General features: G+C 44.0%; 1 protein-coding gene and 1 pseudogene across 5 annotated transcripts in view; one reads left to right on the top strand and one right to left on the bottom strand.

Moving 5' to 3' along the window:
* Nucleotides 1–23,816, bottom strand: part of LOC126188144 (UDP-glycosyltransferase UGT5-like) — a 124,717-nt gene that overhangs the window by 51,493 nt on the left and 49,408 nt on the right. The gene's annotated exons all lie outside the window — the stretch shown is intronic.
* Nucleotides 12,259–12,947, top strand: LOC126188507 (uncharacterized; annotated as a pseudogene).

The raw sequence follows: 23,816 nt of genomic DNA, 5'->3' as shown, positions 1-23,816 counted from the left end.
CTACTCACAGAGATCCAGTGTGGGTTGTAATTATAGTATGACACTGAAACTTAGTAGATATTCTAACACGATAATGTGGAACAGATTTATGCTGGAAAGAATTAGTTCCAGTTTCAGCCACCAGGTGCAAATGTGACGCCGTTAATGCAAGAAAGACATACAGAAATGCTTCCACATCAAATGAATTAGGAATGGGACATGGGCAGAAAAGGTCGAACAAGTCAGTCGGTTGATTTGGGGAAGGGGACCAAACAGCGAGGTCAGCGGACACATCGGATTAGGGAAGGAATGAGAAGGAAGTCTGCCAAGCCCTTTCAAAGGAACTATCCCAGCATTTGCCTAAAGCGATGTAGGGAAACCACGAAAAACCTAAATCACGATGGGCGAAACGGAATTGAACCGTCGTCCTGCCGAATGTGAGTCCAACGTAATAACCACTGCGCCACCTCGCTCAACGTCAAACAAATGAGAAAGGCATAATGTTGATATTATTATTAACTGCCGTTTACACAGTTTGTTCAATGTGAGCAGCAGAGACGTCGACAAGTTGCTGCATGCATAAAACGACGTCATCAGCAATTGCTCGCAGCAGTCCCGCTGGAATCTGAGCAACGTGCTCCTGTACACTGGCCTTCTGAGCAGGTAGACGCCAGAAGTGTCCATGGAAATGCATTCTTTTGGATATCCCAAGAGCCAAAAGTCACAAGAATTTAGATTAGATAATCCGCCAGACCAGGCATCTGGAAAACCTCTGGAGGTAACACGTTCGTATAAGGATGCATTAAGCAGACCTTTCACTGGGAGAGCGACATGAGGTGTCACCCCATCTTGCATGAAAACTAATAGTTGTGCTTTTCCAAAGCAGGAATCACAAGGGGGTCCAATAAAGTGCGCAAATGGCTCTGAGCACTATGGGACTTAACATCAATGGTCATCAGTCCCCTAGAACTTAGAACTACTTAAACCTAACTAACCTAAGGACATAACACAACACCCAGTCATCACAAGGCAGAGAAAATCCCTGACCCCGCCGGGAATCGAACCCGGGAACCCGGGCGTGGGAAGCGAGAACGCTACCACACGACCACGGGATGCGGACAATAAAGTGCAGACATGACAGTATGCATGGCAGGCCCTAAATGAAGTTGCTTCTGAACCCACACCACAGAGTCACAGTGAGTGTAATGGCTCTTTGTGCACAACAAGTGGTTTAACAATACCCTAAATTTGGCAGTTATGTGTATTCGCTGCACCCTCTAGTGTAAAATGTGCGTTGTCACTCCATCGAGTATTACACGGCCTCATGTCATCAACTTCGATCCGCGCCAGAAACCGAAAAGCAAATTCAGGCCGGCCGGTGTGGCCGTGCGGTTCTAGGCGCGTCAGTCTGGAACCGCGTGACTGCTACGGTCGCAGGTTCGAATCCTGTCTCGTGCATGGATGTGTGTGATGTCCTTAGGTTAGTTAGGTTTAAGTAGTTCTAAGTTCTAGGGGACTGATGACCACAGATGTTGAGTCCCATAGTGCTCAGAGCCATTTGAACCAACCAAATTCAGAATGTTGCTCCAGATACGAGATTTAAGTGGCTGCACTATCTGGATATTGTATGCGCACCAGTGTAAGATAGACTGCAAAACTTTCTGTACAGGGATGGACAATTCTCACGACACTGCATGATTACTAGCTCTACCTGGGGCATGTGCTGCATGGTCAGCAGCAGCAGCAGCAGCAGCAGCAGCAAACTCAGCAATAACTTCCACAAAGATAAGATGCGTTCCTCTTCCAGGTGCCACATCAAGCTCACCCAAGTTTTCGAATTTCATTATCATCTTCTTTAAACCATTTCATTCCACTGGGGCTCTCCTCAGAATTTTCAGTCGGTAATACTCTCTCAATGCAGCACTGTCATTGCTACCGTTCACATAAAACAATTTCACCAACACCGCACAGTCCCTCTTATCAATAGCCATACTGTTCACTCACCTTAAGGCTTGTCAAATGACAGTGTGGATGTCATACTGTAATACAATGTACAACACCACATTTGCATCTGGTGGTCATAACTGGAACTACATTGCATTGTTTTCCAGTGTTAATCGGTTCTGCATTAACGTACTAGCACATCTAGCAAGTTTCGCTGCCGTATGATAATTACAAAATGGTTCAAATGGCTCTGAGCACTATAACACTAAACTTCTGAGGTCATCAGTCCCCTAGAACTTAGACCTACTTAAATCTAACTAACATAAGGACATCACACACATCCACGCGCGAGGCAGGATTCGAACCTGCGACCGTAGCGGTCGCGCAGTTCCAGATTGTAGCGCCTAGAACCGCTCGGCCACACCGACCGGCGAATAATTACAGTTCACCTCCGTGAGTAGCTGCACTTTAAATATAACCGCATGTAACATTGGACATTTCGAGCAATGTCATCATTTTCACTCTGTGTACACCTTAACAAATACAGTAGGCTTTAACATTTTTTGTCTGCGACATTGTTCTACGATTTCATTAAAAGTTAGTTATCACTTCCCGGATCGTCACAATTTTTCGGAGGTTTCCCTTGGTTGTGATGCAAATGCCAGAACTGGAAATCTCCTCTCAAGCATTGGCATGTGGGATTCCTCTGCCCTGCTATCAGCTCGCCTGATTATTTGGCACAAAAGACGCTCACTCTCCAATGGGTCATCATACCTCACTCTCCAATGGGTCATCATACGAACAGCCTACTCTGTCTTTAAAGATTCATGTTGAAAAGTGTGAAATAAAATGCTCTCCGTGTACGCAGACTTCAGACTGAGATACGATACTGTCTTGTCATTCGCACAGAACGGAGCGAAGAGGCTATAGGCTTCATGCCGATCTTCAAGTTCCACAGTCACGAGGCCGATGCTACAACAGATAAACTTTCCCATTGCATTCCACTGCTGGTACGGACGGCAAAAAACAGCTTATCAAATTTGGAGAAGCCCTGCTTATGGAGCTTGAAGATTCATCATAAAAATGGTTCAAATGGCTCTAAGCACTATGGGACTTAATATATGGGGTCATCAGTCCCCTAGACTTAGAGCTACTTAAACCTAACTAAGCTAAGGACATCACACACACCCATGCCCGAGGCGACCGTAGGAGCAGCGCGGTTCCCGACTGAAAGCGCCTAGAACCGTTCGGCCACAGTGGCCGGCTGCATGATAAAGATAAATAGTGTTGTAACGGCAAACACCAACCAGTAATTACACCTGACGACTAAATGTGAACTGTTACGTCTGTGCAGGAAGTCGCACCATCACGCTTATTACTAAAGCGATACGTTGGTTCTTATCTAATCTTACGCCGCTTGTCGGGCGTCACCTTACGGAATCGAGCATTCCGAGCCTACCTCGAGCACGCGATAGCGCACAGACGTCGCCAAAGTCCTCTGTATAAAACCTGTGAGCAGATAGGCAATGAGAACTTTGCGTCAAATGGATCCGAAACCCAAATCGGTGAGCACGAAATTTCGGCGAGAGGGGCTACCTCTGAATAGGCTCTACCGTAGATCAGGTGATGCGACCACACGATTGTAACACAAAGACACCCACGCGCCATCATAGCACAGACTTTTTACTTTATCCGACAGCCGTAAGTGTTAACTCGCTTCTGAAAATGTCTCTGAATAGCGGATCAATTTCTCCTCAGGAAAAGATGTAGCGTAACTCGAGGTCCAGCATTGTGTTGCGGACAGAATAGGCTATTTGCGATTCGTAGTTCCCATGTTAGGTTACCGCCAGCTTGCAGAACTTGTATGTTAACATTCGTGAATCTGGAAAATTTTACGATATTCTTGTTAACAAAATGTTGGATTATTCTGCATAATTCGATTTTCCGTATAAATAAGAGTACTCTCCTTCATTTAGGTACTGGTTCACCTCCATCTATATTTGGCTTTGATCTATTACCCAGCTTTCGGAAGGGCGTACAATTCTGATGACATATGCCAATATTAACATAGAATATCACAACAAATCGGTCTCTGAGGAGCCGCCTCCTCCTCCTCAGGTTTTTCTTCGCTACGAGCACCATATACACTCCTGGAAATTGAAATAAGAACACCGTGAATTCATTGTCCCAGGAAAGGGAAACTTTATTGACACATTCCTGGGGTCAGATACATCACATGATCACACTGACAGAACCACAGGCACATAGACACAGGCAACAGAGCATGCACAATGTCGGCAATAGTACAGTGTATATCCACCTTTCGCAGCAATGCAGGCTGCTATTCTCCCATGGAGACGATCGTAGAGATGCTGGATGTAGTCCTGTGGAACGGCTTGCCATGCCATTTCCACCTGGCGCCTCAGTTGGACCAGCGTTCGTGCTGGACGTGCAGACCGCGTGAGACGACGCTTCATCCAGTCCCAAACATGCTCAATGGGGGACAGATCCGGAGATCTTGCTGGCCAGGGTAGTTGACTTACACCTTCTAGAGCACGTTGGGTGGCACGGGATACATGCGGACGTGCATTGTCCTGTTGGAACAGCAAGTTCCCTTGCCGGTCTAGGAATGGTAGAACGATGGGTTCGATGACGGTTTGGATGTACCGTGCACTATTCAGTGTCCCCTCGACGATCACCAGTGGTGTACGGCCAGTGTAGGAGATCGCTCCCCACACCATGATGCCGGGTGTTGGCCCTGTGTGCCTCGGTCGTATGCAGTCCTGATTGTGGCGCTCACCTGCACGGCGCCAAACACGCATACGACCATCATTGGCACCAAGGCAGAAGCGACTCTCATCGCTGAAGACGACACGTCTCCATTCGTCCCTCCATTCACGCCTGTCGCGACACCACTGGAGGCGGGCTGCATGATGTTGGGGCGCGAGCGGAAGACGGCCTAACGGTGTGCGGGACCGTAGCCCAGCTTCATGGAGACGGTTGCGAATGGTCCTCGCCGATACCCCAGGAGCAACAGTGTCCCTAATTTGCTGGGAAGTGGCGGTGCGGTCCCCTACGGCACTGCGTAGGATCCTACGGTCTTGGCGTGCATCCGTGCGTCGCTGCGGTCCGGTCCCAGGTCGACGGGCACGTGCACCTTCCGCCGACCACTGGCGACAACATCGATGTACTGTGGAGACCTCACGCCCCACGTGTTGAGCAATTCGGCGGTACGTCCACCCGGCCTCCCGCATGCCCACTATACGCCCTCGCTCAAAGTCCGTCAACTGCACATACGGTTCACGTCCACGCTGTCGCGGCATGCTACCAGTGTTAAAGACTGCGATGGAGCTCCGTATGCCACGGCAAACTGGCTGACACTGACGGCGGCGGTGCACAAATGCTGCGCAGCTAGCGCCATTCGACGGCCAACACCGCGGTTCCTGGTGTGTCCGCTGTGCCGTGCGTGTGATCATTGCTTGTACAGCCCTCTCGCAGTGTCCGGAGCAAGTATGGTGGGTCTGACACACCGGTGTCAATGTGTTCTTTTTTCCATTTCCAGGAGTGTAAATAGACATTTTATTTCGCTGGGAAACGCCCACATTTCACACCTTACACCACAAATTTCCCGAAAAAATATTGTTAATATCAAGGACGTGCAGCCCCACTTAACGATGGGGCACACTGATCAATAAGCCCTACACTGTATTAGCAACCGGTGCGGCGCACCCTTACTCGCTTGCCTCTACAACAATACACAAACTAGCGATTCGCCCCGGACTGAGGTGAAGGCAATAACAACAAAAATCGTAACCTAAATTTGAGAAGAGACTTTATTCCGATACTTGCATTCTTCCGCTCCCTTTTTGCCACGTCTGGTGGAGTATCACTCTAGCTCCAACGAGCAGAGTAGTCGATACGTTAAGGGGGAACGACAGGACGAAGGACGAAAATATTGCTCAAATTCAGGATTTTTTTCTCCGTATTGGAATGTAGTAGACAAATGGGGTTTGCTTCAGTGAATAATGCATACATTGAAGCTTTTAATGGGGTGTTTTACTGAAAAATATTAGTATCTTCATTGCGTAATTGGGATTCTCCCGAGGCAAGTCTGAAAGGAGGTAGATCGACGGTTGTCGCTGTCACTCCGGTTGTAGTTATGTGAAGCATGAGATTAATACAGAACCCTGATGCTTACAGATGTAATTTTAGTTCACCGCAAAGATTTAAAAAAATGGCGATATTATAGATATTTGAAATGATAGACATTTGAAAAAATCTATTTTTGGACGCTCTTTATTGGCCGAAAAAATGCTAACTATCATCATAAAAAAATCGGCTACGATGAACAAGAGAATTCAGTTTGCTTCAAGGAAGACCAAAAGTCATTAAAATCGGATGAGAATTGTAGCGTGGGCGACGACAATCATGCCGAAAAACATGGCTTTGAGAAAAACGCGTTTAAAGATTGACGAGTATCTATCACATAAAAAAGGGACAAAGCTTGCAACTTACGGAATATCATGTATGCCCGGTCCATAATAATTATCGCCCCCGCTAACGGATGGCCGCTTTCTGTTACTTTGACCTGATAATCCTCATTTTCGTTCTCAAATCCCTTTTCGTCGCTGAGCGCAACGCCGCTGGAGTCTGTATCTTCAAAGAATCGGCGCATTTCATCGCCGCTTTTGATATGAAGGGCATTTGCCACATGCATTAATCCAGTGTGGCCTACATTGAATAGATATACGGCCAAATTTGAAGCAATGTTGACAGTTTCGCATGGGCTGTGTGTTACTTTTGGAGTGCATCTCCAAATGAGGAAAGTGAAAGTACATAGAATCGTTACTGTCTGGATAATTTTGGGAATAATTCTTCGAATTCCGTAATAAAAAATATTCGAGTTTTTCCGACGTCACCCTGTCGTTCCTCCTTAAGTGTTCACGGTGATATATTTGGAATTACCTGCAGCAATTATTGGTAATGGATTTAGGACGTTCAATAGCATGGTCATCAACGACCAAACTGGATATTAATATAGACATCACGTGTTTTCAAAGACGCCTATTATCGTAAGCAAATTTGATACGAAGATTTCCCAGGAACACACATCAGCAGTTTTCTTCGAAATATGTGGCTATATCGGCACAAGTATGTGGTTCGTCACTGATAAACTCAGTTTATCAGTTACCTTGCCCTCTATTAAATTCCATAAATCGTTTTGGGAAAAAAGTCCTTACAACGCATTATACTTTGACACTAAAAATATTCAGTTCACTGCTTCCACAATGGATGGTCAAATAGTGGTGCGTTTAGTGTACATAACAGCCATATTATTTGAGTCCATAAAATTGTTCTTGAAAATTGAGCCAAAGTTCTTACTAGGTTGCTTATCTTTCTATAAAAATGGAGGATATCGGAAAAAGCGTGTCTACTCTTCGTAAATGAATAAAACTGGACTGTTCCTTACTTGAGACGCTACTTAATGGAACGACAATCAGATGAATAATGTGAATGGCTGATCACTTGACAAAATCACAGGAGAGCCGTCTCAGCCCCATCAATTTAGCTAAGAGGCCCGACACTTCACATATTGAATTTATGTTACATTACTGTGGTTGTCGGCTAGCATGGTGGGATAGTGCACAGGTATCCAGCCAAGCTGAGGACGCGCATGAAACATACGTAGTTAAAATATGTATCATACACACTTTACATACCGGTTCATCATCTGGCCGGAGGAGGATACTGTGTGTCAATGGACAGTGTAATATTCTTAATCAAGTGAGCAACGCTTCCTACCAGCGAAGGTTTGCGAATAAGGATACTGCTATAATGTAGGAAATGTAGGGTCAACTCTAACTATACAGAAAAAATTTCGTAGGTTATTCTGGAATATTTTCTAAATTTTTGATGCAAGATCTATGCATAAGTTCGTAGCATTCTTCCATGCGTTTAATATACACAACAGATACACTCAACAGATACTGTAGTACTCAGTAACATTCTCCTTCTCTATTTACAAGTCTGCCAACGCTGGTGTAACTTTTCGATTCCGCGACTACAGGAATCACGTGGTTTGAGGCGAAGAACTCTTCGGGCCATGGTCGGAGTGCATTTTCATCTGGAAAGAAGTTCCTTGAAGTTTGTTCGAGAGAGAGGGAAAAGGGTGATTATTAGAGGGCACAAGATCAGGTGAATAAAGTGGATGCGGAATGACTTCCCAATCGAAGTTCTGTATGGTGTATTTTATCACTCTGTCGGAATGCGGTCAGGTTGTCATTACGATGTAGCATCACTTAACGCAGTCTTACTCGTCGCTGTTTTCGGAATGCGTTTGCAAGACGTCTCAGCTGCTGACAACGGATGTCAGCAATGATGGTTACACATCGGATAAGCAATTCTTAGTACATTACACCGTCGCCCTTCCACTAGATGCATAACATTATCTTGTGTGGATGCGCGGAGGTCTTTGTGCAGGGAGTTGCTGCTTTATCTGGGCTCAACCATTCCTTTCTTTTGATTACATTGAGGCGAAAAAGTCATTAAATAATGATATACACATACAAAGATAGCGGTAGTGTAGCGTAAAGGAAATATAAAAGGTAGTGAACAGGCGGAGCTCTCATTTGTACTCAGGTACTTCATGTCAAAAGGTTTCCAACGTGATTATGGCCACTCGATGGGAATTAACAGACTTTTAACGTACAATGGTAGTTGGAGCTAGACGCTTGGGACATTCCAGTTTGGAAATCGTTACGGAATTCAGTATTCCGCGAGCCACAGTGTCAGGAGTGTGCCGAGGAAACCGAATTTCACGCCTTACCTTTCATCACGGACAACGCTGTGGTCGATGGCCTTTGACGACCGAAAGCAGCGCCGTTTGCCTACAGTTGTCAGTGCTAACACACAAGCAGCACTGGTTCAAATAAACGCAGAAATGTGGGACGTTCGACGAACGTGTCCGTTAGGACAGTGCGGCGAAATTTGACGTTGATGGGCTATAACAGCAGACGACCGACGTTAGTGGCTTTGTTGCCAGCACGGTATCACCTGCAGCGCCTCTCCTGGGCTCGTGACCATATCAGTTGGACCGTAGACGACTGGAATACCGTGGCCTGGTCAGGTGAGTCCCGATCTTGGTTGGTAAGAGCTGATGGCAGGGTTAGTGAGGCGCAGACCCCACGAAGCCATGGACCCAAATTGCCAACAAGGCACTGTGCAAGCTGCTAGTGGCTACATACTGGTTTGCGCTGTGTTTAAATGGAATGGACTGGATCCTCCAGTTTAGATGAACCGATCATTGACTGGAATGGTTATTTTCGGCTACTTGGAGACCATTTTCAGTCATTCATGGACGTCATGTTCCCAAACAACAATGAAATTTTTATGGATGACCATGCCCTATGTGACCGGGCCACAACTGTTAGCTACCCGTTTGAGAACATTCTGGACAGTTTGAGCGAATAATTTGGCCACCCAGATCGCCTGACATTCCATCAGCCATCTATGGGACATAACCGAGAGGTCAGTTCGTACACAAAATCCTGCACCAGCAACACTTTTGCAATTATGGACGGCTATAGAAAGAACGTAGCTCAGTATTTCATGCAACCACTTGGGTCCGTGCCACATCGAGTTCCTGCACTATGAACGGCAAAAGGAGGTCCGACACGACATTAGGATGTAATCCATGACTTTTTTGTCACCTCAATATATGTTGGCATAATGGCACCATTCCTTGTTATCAGCAACGATACAAGAGAGAAGTGGGTGATGTTCGTGAGCCAAACAATGAAGAGCAAGCAGAGATGCGCAAATGGCCACTTGTGAAGGTTTTGAAGTTTTTTGATTTCGACTTAGAGCGTGCAGTACCATACACACGATTTTTGAACCTTCCCCATTGAATGTAAACGTTGCAAGGTGGTGGAATATCACAGTTCATGATATTTACCAGTTCTTGACATCACTGACGTGTATCATTGTGTTCTAATGCGTTTTAAACGATCTTCATAAAAACCTGAAGGTCTTCCTGTAAGTGGAGTTCAAATGGCTCTGAGCACTATGGGACTCAACATCTTAGGTCATAAGTCCACTAGAACTTACAACTACTTAAACCTAACTAACCTAAGGACATCAGACACACCCATGCCCGAGGCAGGATTCGAACCTGCGACCGTAGCAGTCCCGCGGTTCCAGACTGCAGCGCCAGAACTGCTAGACCACCGCGGCCGGCTGAAAGTGGAGTCTCTAGTGTCAAAAGATCCTCCTTAAAACGAGAAAACCATTTTACTGCCGTGCTCTGTCCAACGGCATTATCCCCATACAGAGCGCAAATGTCTCTGGCTGCCTCTGCTGCTGTCACCCCTCCACTGAACTCAAACAGAAGAATATGTTGAAAATGTTCCGATTTCTCCGCTTGGCACTCCATTTTCTGGCGTCTACAACTCCACCCATTATCTCCAAATAACAAACTCACAACATATAAAGTCAAGCAACAGGAGTACCAACATGCAAAACAAAACCGCTACGAATTACGCACCAAGGGGGCATCAAAAAGTTTCCGTTTGAAGGCTGTACTGTGCATAATCGGTATGCCAATCAGGCAATATCGCCGTGAGCATTGAGTCACCCACCGATGCACCAGGTTGAAGATATCCGTTTGGTAAAACACCATGAAGAAGTTTAACTGCCTAGTGCACATCCTTGCTCGACATGACTGTAGACCCTTCAACAACTTTTTAAGTGACCGAAGGTGTGATAATTGCATGGGGAGAGATCGGGACTATAGGGTGGGTGCTCGAGTGTCCTGTCACTTGCCGGTAATGGATGAGGTTGCCCTCCTAGATCGACCAGCGTCTTGTGTCTAACAGCGACCAGCACGAAACTTGGCACACCATTCCACAACAGTAGTTTTCGACGGACATGCTGCCCCGTACGCATTCTTCATTATCCAACGGACGTCTACTGGTGTATGTCCTTCGGCTGGCAAGGAAAGAATAACAGCATGTTGGTCCTGTTTGCAGGCATTCGGTAGTAACGTCATCACAGCTCACATTCCGCATTTACCACACGCATGTCAGTTAGACAAGAATACCATACTAAACCCTTCCCTACATTTAAGTATTTCTATTCCCAAATCTGACAATGAGTCTCGCTATGTTGCACAAACGGTGCAGCAACGCCCTCAAACAAACTTTTTGATCGTCCCTTATATCTGCACAACAGAGTGAATGTCTACTACACACACTGCATCTCTTTTTGGAAACAAACTCTGCTCACTTATTGTGCTTGCTGTTGACAACAGCAATGCTCTCTTTGATCTACAGACACCTTCAAGCTTGAGTTCAATACTGCTAGTTTCTGTCTCAAGTTTGTTTTTCCGACAGTATAAACTGTACATTAACAGTTATACACAGCAATACGAATAGGTTTACTTATTTTCGTGTTGGTTGATATGTACCTTATACTGGGTCCGCTGCATGCAATGGCAGAGCGGCACTACTTTATACCCAGCAGTATTTGCAGTAATGGCAAACAAATCGCGGTACACTTGTGTCATCTGCTGGTTGTTGCACTACTGAGTATTTTTTGCCGTATATGTTGGTAATTGCATACCGCACACATTCCCACTGTTACGAAGGTAATTTTACAGAAAAAAAACAAACCACATGGTTAACCTTTAACGACACACTGGAGACTATGGGTCCCAGCAAATATCACTGAACAAGTCCCAAAATTGTTTCGGTGGAGTTTGAGGTACGCTCAGTACATAAATGCCATCTGTGATATTGCTGTGCGTTATTAGATGCAATGTGAGATTCCAATTTTTTTGTGATGTCGCCAGTTTGAACATCAGATGCAGCATCAGTGAGGCCTTACAGCCCGAGAGCCTTTTTCCACTTCAGGTAACTCCATCTGCTGTATTTTACCGCGATAGAGCCTGGACAAATGTGACGAGGAATGAGCCTGCCTTTTCAGAAGAACGACGGGTATCATTGGTTCCCTAGCTTGTCGTCTAACGAACACCCCAGGATTATGGTTGGTCGGCAATTTGTGTGACTGCCCTCCCTCCCCTTCCCCTCCACCAAGTCTTGAAGAAGCTTCGTAATGGCCTTTAACACATCGAGACCTGTTAGATGACTACTTCTTGTTCATCTACTCGCGCACATCAAATCATAAAACCTTCCCACTGATACTATATATGAGGGTCCTTCCAAAAGTAATGCCTCCTATCTTTTTGTGGTGATTGGATGTCCTATCCAGATGTCGTTGGTGTAGTGCTAATGCTTGAACCTTCCTCTTTCATTTGCAGATGGTTCCGTTGTTCTGTGGTAGTTGGCGCCGGCAGAGAAGTGTACCAAAATGGAGTCTGATAAGGACCCGCGTATAAAACAGCGATGTGTGATTGAATTCCTCACTACTGAAGAAATTGCGCCGATTCAAATCCATCGACGATTGCTAAAGATATATGGAGACAATACAATAGACGTGAGCAACTTGAGACGATGGGTACAGCATTTTCAAGATGGTGAAGAGGGTGTGCACGACAAGCAACGAACGCGTCGATCCTGCACAGCTGTCATCCCTCGCAATGAAGAGCGTCTTGATCAACTCACCCATGCCGTGCTGATCGGCGGATAACAACCTGAGAATTGTGTGAAAAGCTGAATGTCGGCTGTAATACCTTGTAAACAATGTTGAAGGCCGGCCGGGGTGGTCGTGCGGTTCTAGGCGCTACAGTCTGGAACCGCGTGACCGCTACGGTCGCAAGTTCGAATCCTGCCTCGGGCATGGATGTGTGTGATGTCCTTAGGTTAGTTAGGTTTAAGTAGTTCTAAGTTCTAGGGGACTGATGACCACATCAGTTAAGTCCCATAGTGCTCAGAGTCATTTGAACCATTTCAACAACGTTGAAAAATCTTGGTTATCGGAAACTGTGCGAGATTGGTCCCGCGGATGCTTACAGAAGAACAAAAAACTCATCGAATGGAAATCTGTAGGGGCCTGCTGGACCAATATGAAGCTGAAGGTGACAATTTTCTGAATAAAATCGTTACCAGAGATGAAACGTTGTGTTACCACTACGAGACAGAATCCAAAAGACAGTCCATGGAATGGAGACGTGCGAATTCTCCGTCAAAGAAGTAGTTCAAGACACAGCCATCTGCAGGCAAAGCGATGTGCACAGTCTTCTGTGATAGCCAGTCCGTGGTTCTTTTGCATGTCCTGGAGCCTGGAGAAAGTGTCAATTCAGCACGCTACAAGACGACGCTGGCTAGGCTGAAAGCCCAACTTTTCAGGGTAAGGCCAGAGAAGAAGACCAACGTTCACCTGCAACATGATAACACCAGGCCCCACACCGGTTTTGCGACCACGCAACTCATTGCAAAGTTCTGCTGGACTGTCGTACCACGTCCACCATACAGTCTCGATTTAGCGCCTTCAGACTTCCATCTCTTTGGGCCTCTACAAGATGGACTAAGTGGCCAGCATTTTCAAGACTCGGGTGCTGTTGTCAAAGATGTAAGGAAGTGGTTAGCCTCAGCTGGTATCGATTTTCACAAGCGCGGCATACAGGCTCTGCTTCATCGTTGGCGAAGGTGCATAACGAATGGTAGTGACTATGTGGAAAAATGACGGGCTGTAGCTGAAATATTTCTCTATTTAGTTGTAATGTTGTGATTTACGTATCTCCTGTAGTTTCCATGAATAAAAATAGGAGGCATTACTTTCGGAACGACCCTTGCAGCGTAAGCCTATGTCAAGTAGTCTAGTCTGTGGGATTTTCCCCACTCAATCATCTCAGATTTTGTTCAGTGTTTGTGTGCACTTTTGGTAAACGGCAAAAAAACATCTGCATCTACACGGAGACTCCGAGAATCACACTTGAGTGCCAGAGGGTTCATCGAACGACCTTCACAATAATTCTCTATTATTCCAGTATCGAAGAGCGTGCTGAAAAAAACGAACACCTATATCTTTTGTATAAGCTCTGATTTCCCTTATTTTATTATTATGATCGTTTCTCCCTATGTAGGTAGGCGTCAACAGAATGTATTCTCATTCGGAGGGGAAAGCTGGTCATTGAAATTTCGTGTGAAGATTCCACCGCAACGTAAAACACCTTTGTTTTAATGATGTCCACCCCAAAGCCTGTATCATGTCTGCAACACTCTCTTGTCTGTTTCCCGCTAATATAAAACGTGCTGCTCTTCTTTGGACTTTCTCGATGTACTCAGTTAATCCTACCTGGTAAGGATCCCAGACGACGCAGCAATACTCCAAAAGAGGAAGCACAAGGGTAGTGTAGGGAGTCTCTTCAGTAGATGTAAGTGTTCTGCCAGTAAAATGGAACCTTTGGTTTGCCTTCCCCCACAACATTTTCCATGTGTTCTTCCAAACTTAACTTGTTCGTAATTGTAATTTCTAGGTATTTAGTTGAATTTACAGCCTTTAGATTTGACTGATTTATCGTGTAACCTAAGTTTAACGGATTGCTTTTAGCACTCATGTGGATGACCTCACGTTTTTAATTATTTAGGGTCAATTGCCAATTGAGGCACCATACAGATATCTTTTCTAAATCGTTTTGCAATTTATTTTGATCTTCTGATGACTTTACTAGACGATAAAAAACAGCATCATCTGCGAACATCCTAATTCAGCTGGTCCGATTGTCTCCTAAATCGCCGGCGGCTGTGTCCCATAGTGCTTAGAGCCATTTGACCCTTTTTTGTGTCTCCTAAATCGTTTATATAGCTAAGGAACAACAGAGGGCCTATATCACTACATTGGGGAACGCCAGAAATCACTTCTGTTTTACTCGATGACTTTCCGTCAGTTATTAAGAACTGTGACCTCTCTGGCAGGAAATCACGAATCCAGTCCATAACTGAGACGATATTCCATAAGCACGCAGTTTCACTACAAGCCGCTTGTGTGGTACAGTGTCAAAAGCCTTCTGGAAATCTAGAAATATGGAATCAATTTGAAATCCCTTGTCAATAGCTTTGAACACTTCGCGTGAGTAAAGAGCTAGCTGTGTTTTGCAAGAACGATGTTCTCTATATCCGTGTTGATTGTGTGTCAACAGACCGTTCTCTCCGAAGTAATTCATAACGTTCGAACACAATATATGTTCCAAAATCGTGCTGCATATCGACGTTAATGATATGGGCCTGTAAGTTAGTGGATTATTCCTTCTGCCTTCCTTGAATAATGGTGTGACCCGTGCAACTTTCCAGTCTCAGTACGGATCTTTCAAGGGAACGGTTGTATATGATTAAATGGTTGTATATGGTTAAATATGGAGCTATTGCATCAACATACTCTGAAAGGAACCTAATTAGTATTCAGTATGGACCGGAAGACTTGTAAGTAGGAGCTTCGTAAGTGAAGGGTAAAAAATTGTTGTGACGACTTTTCGAAAGTTTCTGTTTGTTGTGAAGTGTTGTATTTCAACGAATAATTTTAGCAAAGCTGAAAAATCTGTCAAGATGGTTGAACAGTTTAGATTGTTCAGATTTCTATAACTCTCATGTCATTTTATTAAGTATTTTTACTCCAAGTGGCATTCAAACTCGTCAATAGATTTTGTAGTGACAAAATTTCTAATTGGGGCAGGAAACTCTCCTTTTGCAGCCTTGCTGACTAGAAGCTAGTTTTTAAAACCTGCAAGTGTTGTCACTTTCAAAACAAATTTACTTAATTTGTACATCACACCTGACCAAAATTATTGAACTGTAGCGGCGACGTTTTATCACTCTTCACTTAAGAGGCTACTCATAGATGATTAAAATCTGTTGATAAGAACTTTGTATTTCTTTCCTTGATCGTTTAGCAAATCTGCACAGTAAATCTGAACAATCGCCCTACGTAGTCTTGTAATGTTTAAAACTTCACAACTATTGTGCCAAATGATGGTAATTCGGATAACACCATCATCATTTAGCTGTGGTCGCCAGGTAAGTATCGAAATCATTCTTCACTTAAAACTTCCGGGCTGATAGGCCATGGTCAAAGTATAAAACTCTCTCCTGACGTTTCGTCTCCGACCGCGGGAGACATCCTCGGAGGTAAAGTGGCAAACTGCACTTCGCCGCTTTTACCTCCGAGGATGTCTCCCGCAGTCGGAGACGAAACGTCAGGAGAGAGTTTTGTACTTCGACCACGGCCTATCAGCCCGGAAGTTTTAAGTGAAGACAATACCGAGCGTGAAAGCTTACATTGTATTGGAATCATTGTCAGTAATACTCTTAAGTATTTTTTGTGGGCACGTTTGTTACAAATTTATGGCTTATCACTTGAGGCTATTTAAGAAGACAAGGTGAAAATTTGTCAGTCTTGGCACAGACGTGGCATTGGTATCAATGACAATTTGTTTTTCATGTATTTCAGGCTGTACGCCACAGGTTGCGCAATAACGTAGACCAAGGGCAAACGATCTGAAAGTAGTTTAGTTTAATCTGCTTTTAAAAGTACACTTGTGAATATTTCTCTCGAACAGATAAACTGAGATAATACGCCAGCATATTTCTGAACAGTTTATCAACCGATCCAGATTTATAACATATCTACTTCAATTTAAAGAACTGACGTGCTAAAACGGAAAAGCATGGAAGTCACAAAAAAAAAAAAAATGGAAAAGCTGGTTTTTGGCCATAAGGTAGTAGGGACCCATGTCAGCGGCATTCAAAAGCTAATAATTCGCTAGATGAAATAGTTAGCTTCTGCAGCTCTCCAAATCTCTTAGTGGGAGGGCTTTCGCACAGTGAAAGCAATAAGTGCACCTCACAGGACAGCAGTCTGGCCAATAGCAACGTTCACTTTTTCGTTTTTGTCACGCTCTCAATAGCAATTTCATGTTCCGGTGTGGCTGCCGAAAACAGGGAGTCGATAAATAATTCCTTGAAAAACTTTAAGTAGACACTTATTGTCATTTAGGGTAACAATGGCTTTGTGGGTACGCCCCTTATGAAAGTTTCATTTGTTTATCTTTTGCAAAATCCACGCATTGAGAAAACAAATGAAATTAGGAAGAAATCTGAAACTGGATTTGAAGTTCAGGAAGACGATATAAAAGTTAAAGGTTATTTTTTAATTACAAAACCACGGAGGCGGCTTGTACAAAAGTTTAACCTTCACGAAGTGGATTAAAACATTGAATATGCCAATGATTAGGATTTCAGTGCAACCGCACAAAGTAGACAAAAGTAATGCAATCTACGATCAGTATATAAGCAAATATCAGGCGAACCCCCCCATGAACCATGGACCTTGCCGTTGGTGGGGAGGCTTGCGTGCCTCAGCGATACAGATAGCCGTACCGTAGGTACAACCACAACGGAGGGGTATCTGTTGAGAGGCCAGACAAACGTGTGGTTCCTGAAGAGGGGCAGCAGCCTTTTCAGTAGTTGCAAGGGCAACAGTCTGGATGACTGACTGATCTGGCCTTGTAACAATAACCAAAACGGCCTTGCTGTGCCGGTACTGCGAACGGCTGAAAGCAAGGGGAAACTACGGCCGTAATTTTTCCCGAGGGCATGCAGCTTTACTGTATGATTAAATGATGATGGCGTCCTCTTGGGTAAAATATTCCGGAGGTAAAATAGTCCCCCATTCGGATCTCCGGGCGGGGACTACTCAAGAGGATGTCGTTATCAGGAGAAAGAAAACTGGCGTTCTACGGATCGGAGCGTGGAATGTCAGATCCCTTAATCGGGCAGGTAGGTTAGAAAATTTAAAAAGGGAAATGGATAGGTTAACGTTAGATATAGTGGGAATTAGTGAAGTTCGGTGGCAGGAGGAACAAGACTTCTGGTCAGGTGACTACAGGGTTATAAACACAAAGTCAAATAGGGGTAATGCAGGAGTAGGTTTAATAATGAATAGGAAAATAGGAATGCGGGTAAGCTACTACAAACAGCATAGTGAACGCATTATTGTGGCCAAGATAGATACGAAGCCCACACCTACTATAGTAATACAAGTTTATATGCCAACTAGCTCTGCAGATGACGAAGAGATTGAAGAAATGTATGATGAAATAAAAGAAATTATTCATATAGTGAAGGGAGACGAAAATTTAATAGTCATGGGTGACTGGAATTCGAGTGTAGGAAAAGGGAGAGAAGGAAACGTAGTAGGTGACTATGGATTGGGGCTAAGAAATGAAAGAGGAAGCCGCCTGGTAGAATTCTGCACAGAGCACAACTTAATCACAGCTAACACTTGGTTTAAGAATCATGATAGAAGGTTGTATACATGGAAGAACCCTGGAGATACTAAAAGGTATCAGATAGATTATATAATGGTAAGACAGAGATTTAGGAACCAGGTTTTAAATTGTAAGACATTTCCAGGGGCAGATGTGGACTCTGACCACAATCTATTGGTTATGACCTGTAGATTAAAACTGAAGAAACTGCAAAAAGGTGGGAATTTAAGGAGATGGGACCTGGATAAACTGAAAGAACCAGAGGTTGTACAGAGTTTCAGGGAGAGCATAAGGGAACAATTGAAAGGAATGGGAGAAAGAAATAGAGTAGAAGAAGAATGGGTAGCTCTGAGGGATGATGTAGTAAAGGCAGCAGAGGATCAAGTAGGTAAAAAGAAGAGGGTTAGTAGAAATCCTTGGGTAACAGAAGAAATATTGAATTTAATTGATGAAAGGAGAAAATATAAAAATGCACTAAATGAAGCAGGCAGAAAGGAATACAAACGTCTCAAAAATGAGATCGACAGGAAGTGCAAAATGGCTAAGCAGACATGGCTAGAGGACAAATGTAAGGATGTAGAGGCTTATCTCACTAGGGGTAAGATAGATACTGCCTACAGGAAAATTAAAGAGACCTTTGGAGATAAGAGAACCCCATGTATGAACATCAAGAGCTCAGATGGAAACCCAGTTCTAAGCAAAGAAGGGAAAGCAGAAAGGTGGAAGGAGTATATAGAGGGTCTATACAAGAGCGATGCACTTGAGGACAATATTATGGAAATGGAAGAGGATGTAGATGAAGATGAAATGGGAGATACGATACTGCGTGAAGAGTTTGACAGAGCACTGAAAGACCTGAGTCGAAACAAGGCCCCCGGAGTAGACAACATTCCATTGGAACTACTGATGGCCTTGGGAGAGCCAGTCCTGACAAAACTCTACCACCAGGTGAGCAAGATGTATGAAACAGGCGAAATACCCTCAGACTTCAAGAAGAATATAATAATTCCAATCCCAAAGAAAGCAGGTGTTGACAGATGTGAAAATTACCGAACAATCAGTTTAATAAGCCACAGCTGCAAAGTACTAACACGAATTCTTTACAGACGAATGGAAAAACTAGTAGAAGCCGACCTCGGGGAAGATCAGTTTGGATTCCGTAGAAATACTGGAACACGTGAGGCAATACTGACCTTACGACTTATTTTAGAAGAAAGATTAAGGAAAGGCAAACCTACGTTTCTAGCATTTGTAGACTTAGAGAAAGCTTTTGATAATGTTGACTGGAATACTCTCTTTCAAATTCTAAAGGTGGCAGGGGTAAAATACAGGGAGCGAAAGGCTATTTACAACTTGTACAGAAACCAGATGGCAGTTATAAGAGTTGAGGGACATGAAAGGGAAGCAGTGGTTGGGAAGGGAGTAAGACAGGGTTGTAGCCTCTCCCCGATGTTATTCAATCTCTATATTGAGCAAGCAGTAAAGGAAACAAAAGAAAAATTTGGAGTAGGTATTAAAATCCATGGAGAAGAAATAAAAACTTTGAGGTTCGCCGATGACATTGTAATTCTGACAGAGACAGCAAAGGACTTGGAAGAGCAGTTGAACGGAATGGATAGTGTCTTGAAGGGAGGATATAAGATGAACATCAACAAAAGCAAAACGAGGATAATGGAATGTAGTCGAATTAAGTCGGGTGATGTTGAGGGTATTAGCTTAGGAAATGAGACACTTAAAGTAGTAAAGGAGTTTTGCTATTTGGGGAGCAAAATAACTGATGATGGTCGAAGTAGAGAGGATATAAAATGTAGACTGGCAATGGCAAGGAAAGCGTTTCTGAAGAAGAGAAATTTGTTAACATCCAGGTTAGATTTAAGTGTCAGGAAGTCATTTCTGAAAGTATTTGTATGGAGTGTAGCCATGTATGGAAGTGAAACATGGACGGTAAATAGTTTGGATAAGAAGAGAATAGAAGCTTTTGAAATGTGGTGCTACAGAAGAATGCTGAAGATTAGATGGGTAGATCACGTAACTAATGAGGAAGTATTCAATAGGATTGGGGAGTTGAGAAGTTTGTGGCACAACTTGACCAGAAGAAGGGATCGGTTGGTAGGACATATTCTGAGGCATCAAGGGATCACCAATTTAGTATTGGAGGGCAGCGTGGAGGGTAAAAATCGTAGGGGGAGACCAAGAGATGAATACATTAAGCAGATTCAGAAAGATGTAGGTTGCAGTAGGTACTGGGAGATGAAGAAGCTTGCACAGGATAGAGTAGCATGGAGAGCTGCATCAAACCAGTCTCAGGACTGAAGACCACAACAACAACATCAGGCGAAGACCATCTCATTAAGAAACCGCATCTGAATGTGGTTTGTTTATGATAAGATTGTGTTATGCCTCGTGTACGGTAAAGCGTCTACTAGAACTTGCGGAATTAGACAATAGCAGCATCGTGGCCCATTGAGCTTGCAGTTATTGTTCCACGATATTGTTGCTTCCGTTTGTGAGCCTCCCACGATTGTCATGTGAATATGGAAACGATGGATCTAGGAGACAAACAATAAACTCACGAAGGAACTCAATGGCTCTATGCGAATAGCGCCTGAGAGAGAAGATATATTGTTTGCTCGACCGTGTAGCACCGTGTATTTTGAGTCAGTAAAGCAAGACAAGTATCCATACGGACAATCCAAAGATGTCTGGCGCACCACAGATTGTCGGTATGGCGACCGTAAGTTCTGCTAAAAGCCTCACAGTGGACTTAACCGGTGTATGGAGACTCTGAGGAGAACTTAATTACCAGACTGCAGTCATCATCGTCATACAGGCCCAGCACTCCTACCGTGATGGTATGAAGTGCCACTGGGTACACACAACAGTGTCATCTCTAGCACATTATTTGGACAGCAGCCGTTACGTATCAGACGCATTAGGGTCACTGACTGTGCCCTCTCTTCAAGGTCTCCGTGACATAATCTTCCAGAAACGTAATGCCAGATTGTGTGTAGTGCGTACTGTCCTGACTTACATTGATACACTGATTGACTGTTGCCGTGCCCAGAATGTTCTCCAAATCTCACACCCACTGAAAACATCTGGTCATGAGCTGCTGAGAGAGCGGCACGCCACCACTCGCCAGCCACTACGATTGGCGAATCCTTGCGTAGAGTTCAACTAGCATGGAATGACATAGGCTACTTGGATCTGTTATCCAACCTCAGTTCAAGTATATCCTGCCAGAGGTGACAGCTCCTGTACTAAATATCGCACCCTATATCCCCACAAAACATGTAAAAATTTAGTCTTGTACTCTCCTTAGTCATGTATTCTCCCTGCTATAATCAGGGCTGGTTCTAGGGATTTTTCCGCCCTATACGGAACTTTCAAGGGTTGTCCCCATTGCACTGGGCCTGCCCCCTCCTAGCATTTTCAGACGTCGTCAACCTTTTTCACAGTGTCTTTCATCCATGACGTCTTATTTTCACATAATACCCTTATTCATGCGTCTTTTTCACGTGAATACATCAGTAAGATCAGAGCCACCTATGGAGAACCTGTCAGTGAAACAGATGTGAAATCTTTACAGTGTAATACACTTTGAGTTATAACTCTGTAATTAATTATGCAACCAAAGTTAAGTTATGCCATTTGCAGAGTCATCATCATCATTTTCCGCAATGTGGCCTTGTTACTATTGATTTGGCAGTGTTAGTGTCAGAGGGTGGATGCCCTTCCTGCAGCCACCTCGAAACCCCCAGGGACGGATTTAGTGTACCCCAGCAGTGTGCATCTAGTGTAAGCCATGGAATAGTGCGAACGTTTTTCAAATATCTGAAAGTCGTGTAACTGATGCGGAACGTGGGGACCAGCCAGATATTCACCTAGTGGGATGTGGAAAACCGCCTAAAAACCACATCCAGGCTGGCCAGCATACCCACCCTCGCGTTAATCCGCTGGGCGGATTCGATCCAGGACCGGCGCGCCTACCCGAGTCCAGGAAGCAGCACATTAATGCTCTCGGCTATCCTGGTGGGTTTACGTGATTCGTAGAGTATACAAGTAAAATCTGTTCATTTTTTCTCGTCCTCAGAGCAGAGGGGAGAGTGCAGTGCGAGATCTGTAACAACTAGCACAGCTGACTACAGCATTACGACGATATCGTCGTCGCTTCTGCTGTACAAAGTAGAGGGTCGCAGGACAATGAATAACTTACATATAAATACTGTAATGGTTGAAAAAAGTGTATAAATCGCCAGTACCTATTTAGAGTGTCTATAGTACATGAATTTTTAAAACGGCTATGATCGAATATCGAGAAGGCGTGTTTTCCGACATGCCATGCCATGATTTATGGTGCAAAACAAGAGACTTTGAAAGTACTTCTATTTATTGCTGTGACAAGTAACTGTTATTCGCTGCGTAACGTTGTTTGAAGGCAGTGTGGAATACGACGAAATTGGACAAACAGTTCGAATATTTGAGTTGCTTCAGCTCCAAATTATGATTTGACAGTTTTTTTCCATGTTATCTTAAATATGAATGTCTACTGATTATGGCTTCAAAACCGTGGGGGGGAAAAAAGGAAATAAGGGAAAAATAAAAGAAGTTACAGACAATGCAAAAAAATTAATTTAGAGGGCCATGAGGAGGAGAAGGAGGAGGAGAAGGAGGAGGAGGAGGAGGAGGAGGAGAAGAAGAAATGTGTAAATGGTACTGATGTTAGAGGCTTGTAAGTTGACGTAGGTACATTTCAGTTGTGGTTTTAAATGCATGCTATAAACAGAGTTGCCTACACAGACAGTTTGCTGTTTTGAAAAACGCAACCAAGGTTACCAACTATAGAGCTTCCTTTGTCATTTCACAATAACGCTGACAATTACGAGCAAGACACTAGATTTTATGAATGGTTTGTATTTATAGTTTATTCTCACTCCCCTTCATTTACCCAAATCTTTCATTGTCTTGTTTAATTCGTTCTTTTGGCACCATATTAAATTTAAGTATTTGCCGCTCCAGAAACCTGCCGCCCTGGGCGATGCCACGGTGCGCTCCCCATCCCCCTTGAGACGGTCCTAACTACTATGTATCTTACAGTAAAAGTTCAGTTATTTGCTATCCTTTCTTATGTTGAAATTTAACGGGCAACAGTGCAGTTTTGTCACAGGGCAAAACAAAAATTGCAGAATGTAATCAAATTAAATCAGGTGATGCTGAGAGAATTATGCCAGCAAATGAGACGTTAGAAGTAGAAGAGTTTTGCAGTTTAGAAAGAAAAATAGCTGCTGATAGCCGAACTAAAGGTATAAAATGCAGACCGGCAGCAGCAGCAAGAAAGATTTATCGGAAAAAGGAAAATACGCTAAAATAAAGTGTAAACGTAAGTGGTAGGACGTCTCTTCTGGGAGTATTCGCGTGGAGTTCATCCATCTATAGAAGTGACACGTGAACACTAAACAGTACATACAAGAAAAATGGAAGCTTTTGAAATATGGTGGTGCAGAAAATTAAATGGGTAAATCGAATAATTTAACATCTTTTGTTAGGTCACTTGCAAGTGTCACGACAAAAGAACTCGTCAGGGTGGGGGGAATACGCAATGAGTTCAGGAAACAAACATTCTCTGCTTGGTCTGGTGCACACTGTGGTCGTGAAAAGGAGTCCCTCAAGTGGT

Source organism: Schistocerca cancellata, chromosome 5, assembly GCF_023864275.1.
Source record: "Schistocerca cancellata isolate TAMUIC-IGC-003103 chromosome 5, iqSchCanc2.1, whole genome shotgun sequence".
Classification (NCBI taxonomy): Eukaryota; Metazoa; Arthropoda; class Insecta; order Orthoptera; family Acrididae; genus Schistocerca; species Schistocerca cancellata.
The sequence above is the reverse complement of the archived record's forward strand: the minus strand, read 5'-3'. Positions and strand labels throughout refer to the sequence as shown.